The sequence below is a fragment of the Mesoplodon densirostris genome, chromosome 1, assembly GCF_025265405.1.
Source record: "Mesoplodon densirostris isolate mMesDen1 chromosome 1, mMesDen1 primary haplotype, whole genome shotgun sequence".
NCBI lineage: Eukaryota > Metazoa > Chordata > Mammalia > Artiodactyla > Ziphiidae > Mesoplodon > Mesoplodon densirostris.
In genome coordinates, this window is record NC_082661.1 from 170,624,810 (window position 1) to 170,630,809 (window position 6,000).

Consider the following 6,000-nt stretch of genomic DNA (forward strand, 5'->3'; position numbering starts at 1 on the left):
TCCATTGTGGTCATAGAAGATACTCTGTATGGTTTGAATCTTCTAAAATTTATTTAGATTCTTTTGTGGTCTATCTGGAGAATTTTCCACGTGCACTTAAAGAAGAATGCATATTCTCTTGTTGGGTGGACAGTTCTATATATGTCTGTTAGGTCTAGTTGATTTACAATGCTGTTCAAGTTTTCTGTTTCCTTGTTTATCTTTTGTCTAATTATTCTATCCAATAGGGAAAGTGAAGTGTTGAAGTCTCCAACTATTATTGTTGGACTAGTTCTCCCTTCAATTGTCAGTCTGTTTCAAACTTTCTGGGGATCTATTGTTAGACGCATATATGTTTATAATTGTTATATCTTGATGGGTTAACCATTTTATTAGGATATAATGTCCTTTGCCAATCTCTGCCTCTTAATTGGAGCATTTACTCCATTTGTATTTAAAGTAATTACTAATAAATAAAGACTTGTACCATTTTGTTATTTGTTTTCTATATCCTAATTTTTTGGCTCCTTAATTCCTCCATTATTGCCACATTTTATGTTAGATGGTTTCAAGTATACCACTTGATTCCTTCTCCTTTTACTATTTTTGTTATTTTCTGGGATTACATTAACATCTTAATTTATAAGTCTAGTTTGAATTAATACCAAGTTTCAATAGTATACAAAAGCTTTGTCTCTCTATATATGTCCTATATAGCTCCATCACCTGCCTTTAATGTTGTTATTGTTACAAATCACGTCCTTATACATTCTGTGCCCATCAACACAGTGTTATAATCCTTGTTTGGTGCAATTATCTTTTAAATCATATAGGAAAAAAAGAAGTGCTAAAAACAAAAAATATATATATTAATACTGATGTTTATACTTACCTATGTTTATCTTTACCAATGTTGCATCTCTTCAGGTAGATTTGAATTACTGTCCAGTATCCTTTCATTTCAGTTTGAAGGACTTTCTTTAGCATTTCTCACATGAAAGGTCTACTAGCAAGAACCTGTCTCAATTTTTGTTCACCCAGGAATGTGTTAACTTCTTCATTTTTGAGGACTATTTTGCCATATAGGATTCCTGTTAACATTTCTTTTTGCAGCACACTGAATATGTCATCCCACTGCCTTCTAGCCTTTATGGTTTCTGACAAGAAATCAGATGTTAATCTTATTGAAGATCCCTTGTATGTGACAAGTCAGTTCTCTATTGCTGACTTCAGGATTCCTTGTTTTTCAAGTTTGGTTATGATGTGTCTCAAAGTGGATCTTCTTAAAAATATTACTTATGGTTCACTGAGCTCCTGAGATGTGTGGATTAATGTCTTTCATCAAATTTCTAAGCTTTCTAAATTCTAAATTTCTAAACAGCCACTATTTCTTCAAGTATTTCTGCTTTCTCTCTTCTCTTCTATGACCTCCATTATGTGTACATTGGTATACTTCATGATGTCCCACAGGTCTTAGGCTCTGTTAATTTTTCTTCATGCTTTTTTCTTTTTATTCCTCAGATTGGGAAATCTCAATTGACCTATCTTCAAGTTCGCCAACTTTCTTCTACCTTCTCAAATCTCTTGAGCCCCTCTAAGTGATATTTAAAATTTTATAATTGTACTTTTCAACTCCAGAATTTCTATTTGGTTCCTTTGTATAACTTCCTTTTATTGACATTCTCTATTTGGTGAGACATCATTCTCTTAGTTTCCTTTGGTTATTTACACGTGGTTTCCTTTAGCTCTCTGAGCTTTTTTTTTTTTTGTGGTACGCGGGCCTCTCACTGCCGTAGCCTCTCCCGCTGCAGAGCACAGGCTCCGGACGTGCAGGCCCAGCGGCCATGGCTCACGGGTCCAGCCGCTCCACGGCACGCGGGATCCTCCCAGACCGGGGCACAAACCCGTGTCCCCTGCATCGGCAGGCGGACTCCCAACCACAGCACCACCAGGGAAGCCCTCTCTGAGCTTTTTAAAGGCAGTTGATTTAAAGTCTTTTCTTGGTAAGTGCAGTATCTCGGTTTTCCTCAACTTCTATGAACAGATTCCTTGTTTTCCTGAGTATGGGTCATACTTTCTTGTTTCTTGGCATGCCTCAATAATTTTTGTTGAAAACTGGGCATTTTGAACATTATGTGAAAACTCTGGAAATCAGATTCTTCCCCCTCCCCAGAGTTTGTTATTGCTGCTTGTTGAATTTGTTGTAGTTTGTTTGGTGACTTTCTGAACTAGTTTTTTAAAGTGTGTATTTGGTGTGGTCATTGAAGTCTCTGTTCAGTTAAGTCAGTGGTCACCAGTGATTCAACACAACTCCTTAAACTCCTGGAACAACCACAAAACCCCAAATTTCCCAGTCTTTACAAATGTGTTGTGTATGTGTTGGGGCAAATCTTTTGATACTCTGCCAGGCAGTCTATGACTCTGCCTGCTTCACTTCCTGCATGTGTAGAGACTGAAGGTCAGCCAGAGGTGAGAGCTTATGGTCCTCTCAAGTCTTTTCTAAGTAAGTGCCCAGCCCTGGGCATGTGTGTGGGCTTCTAGATTCCCAGGAATTAATGGGAGCACTCTAAAACCATTATTCCCCAAAGCATCACATCATCGGCCTTTGCTCCCCAAACTTTTCAATTTGTCTCCTGTTTGCCCCAACTGTTATCCCTCTCTCCAGGCATCAGTGCTAATGAATCTGCCTTCAAATGTCCCTGAGGGTTACCACCCTCCTCCTTGGGAGAGTTCCAAATTAGGTAAAATAAAAGCAAGTCATTTGAGCCAGTCTTTCAGGGAACAATAAGAAAGATCAAAACAACCAACCATAATTCTTGAGAACAAGGTCCATTCTGCTCCATTCATTGCTAGGAACCTATAACAGACTGTGGATATTGTTTTTGAGGCTGATGCCAAGCTGGGGTGAGGAGGATAAGGCTGGAGTAAGTGAAAATGAAGGAAGATCCTCTTACCAAGACTCAGCTTTTTTTTTTTTTAAGCTTTTGTTTGGTTGCAAACTTTCAATTCATTTTCAGAGCTCTCATAAAGTTGATTCTGACAGTTTTTGCCATCTTATTTGTCACTTTCACGGAGGAACAGGCTTTTGGAGTTCCCTACTCTACCATTTTTGCTGACTACAATGAAGTTTAAGAAGCTCTGATCTAGTCTTCCCTTCATTTTAGGCCCAAAGAGGGGAAGTGGCTTATCCAGGGTCACACAGCAAACCGGTAGCTGAGCTGAGACCAGAATAGGGATGCCTGACTCCTGGACCAGTGCTCTTTCTGCTTCAGGGCTGCATCAGCTCTTATTGCTGGGAAGGAACCAGGTTCACAGTGGACACCAGTATTAGGCCAAAGCAAGCTTTCCAAGGAGTAGGGGTTGAGGGTAAGAGCCCCTTATAGAGTTGAGGCCCTGACTGACCAAATCCTTTGCTGAGAGGGAACCCTGTACAGGGCCAGTTGGAGGACTGAGTAATGATGTCCCTGTCCTTACAGGAACACGAGCAGAGAAGCTTTCAGGTTTGATGGTGTTAAAAATTTAAGTTAGTCTAGTATCTGCCTGGGGAAATGATTAGCTTGATTTCTGTTTCCATGTCTGACTCCACTCCATATCAGCCAGGGTAGGAAGGAGCTGAGGGCAGAAATAAGGGGCCAAGTCCTAGGCTAGGACTATAACTCCCTGCCAAAGCACAAGGATGGACATGGCATGGCCATCCAGTTGTTGCTTTGACCATGGGCATCTGCAAAGACTCATCATTCAGATCCCTCTTGCCAAAGCTGGGAGTGGACCAGTCCCACCTCCCACCACCGGACTGAAACACTCTGCCACCTGCTCACCTGCCCTGTGTGTGAACATTTCTAATTTCAGAAGTTCTCTGGCTCAGTGCAGGAGTATTTAGATCAGCATCAGAATATAAGGCAAGCAGGTTACAGATGCAGTTTCTTGGCCCCCATGGCTACTCAGAATCTGTGAGGGTGGGGCCCAGGGACCTGCACCTTTAACAAGCTCCTCAGAAGATCCTGATGCACACTAGGGTTTAAGAACCACCACTTCAGGACCATTTCCCTGTCTACAAAGTGAGCACTCCAAGGTTCCTTTCTTAAATTTTGCACCTGAGGCAAGTGACTCATTGCCTCACCCTAGTCCTGGCCCTGTCCCTAACACACAGTGTTCATTCCAATGTCCCCACAGCTGTTGAAAACGGACTCAGGGCTGAATTCACCTGATGCCTCATCCTCTGGTTGCTATTCTGGAAGTGACATTAGATGTGCGGCATGGACCGGCCTTGACTAACACCTCCAGGAGGCAGGAAAAGACCCAGTATAGTTTCCTCCCAGAAAGATGACCTGTAAGGTCAATGTCTCCCTCATCTTTTTTTATCCTGAGCATCACCGTCAGTGTTAATAACCTTTTACTGATCTTAGAAGGCAGTAGGTGCCTTTCTTTGTCTCTGGAGAGATCTGTGAGGCATTCACACAGTCCTCCAGCCCATCCTTACTATAAGTTGGGTCCCATGGGCATGACCAAGAGGGAAGTCAGAGGGACAGAAAGGTAGAAAATAAGGACCAGGATGAACACAGGTGGCCCCCAAGTGTGTAGGCCAGGGGTCTCAAACTCAAAGACGTGTAAGGGCCCAACAGGTAACGTGCACATGGTGTATCAATAGGGAGTAGTGGGGCCTGTGGCAAAATGGAGAGTACATACCTAAACAGGGCACCCGTGAGTTGGCTCCGGCAGCAACTGCTGTGCAGGAATTCTGGGCGTTACTAGAATTTTTGGCTTTTCAAGAGAATCCATTCTTCCAGATTTTTAAAAATATGAAATCGCTCAATGCTTAAATGTTGGCAACAAATTCAAATGTCTAAAAGGACTTTTTGGGGACCAAAGTGAATGCATGTACAGGTTAAATACTGCCTGCTGGGCACCAGGTTGGAACCTCCGGTGCAGACAATGGGACAAAGTAATGTCACAGAACATTTACAGTCACGTTATGGGAGGTTGAATCTAGGCCCTGGCACAGTGCAGGAGGCCACCAAAGTCAGCCTGGACCCAAGGCAAGTTGTGCAGTGCCACACAGTTCATCCCACCAGGGAGGTCCCACCTGGCACCCAAGGGCGAGGGGCCTGCCCTTGGGGAAGAGCAGCCAAGCATGCTGGGTCTTGGTCAAGAGCCTCCAGGCATGGTAACTGAAGCAGAGCTGACGTGACAAGCAAGGCCTGCCATCCATTCCAGGGCCCACATCAGCCTTTCTGGCTGGGCAAGGCAGGTCTAGGTAGACCAGGCTAGTGTCCAGCTCACGGCTGCTCCACGCCCCTTGGGCCATCCCCTCTTCTATGTCCACAAGGCAGGGAGGAGTCAGGGTGGTATCCCCAAGCAGATGACTACTCTGTGGACAAGCCACTCCCTGGGGCCCCTGCTAGGGCCCAGCAGGCTTGGGCTCCCACCATAATCTCTGATTCTCTCTTTTCTAAACTTTCAACATAAGAAACCAGAAAGGGAGTGAAGATCACTGACCAGAAAACAAGCTTTGGGCTTCTAGAAGTGACGACGACTTCTAGAAACTCTGTCCCTTCTGGACTTGCCTTCTCCTAACACCACCAACCAAGGGGCAAAGGGCCTGCCGGGGACCATAGCCAGGAGCTCCCTTTCAGACTGAAGGGCCCCTGAGGGGAGGAGCCGGTCTCACAGCTCTCTGATCCTCCTCTGTAAGGCCTCCCACGGGAGTCATGCACACCCCCTCCTTCTGGACCTGGGGGGAAGGACCACGCTCCTCCTCCTCTCCCTAGTGGGCCTCACCGTGCCCGCATATGATGCTTTTTCAGCGTCTGGGCCCTGAGCACGAATTTCAGGAACCTCCATTTCTCATGTCCTTACAACCCAGTCCCTGCAAATTACTTATGCTCAGGGTTTCCTAAGCACAAGTTTCTATTTAAAGTCATGAAAATTTCCACCGGGTAGTAAGGCTGGACCCCTGAGCTACAGGGCAGAATCATGAAGCACAGGAAAACAAGCTGGCACCAGGTAAACACTTCCAGAACG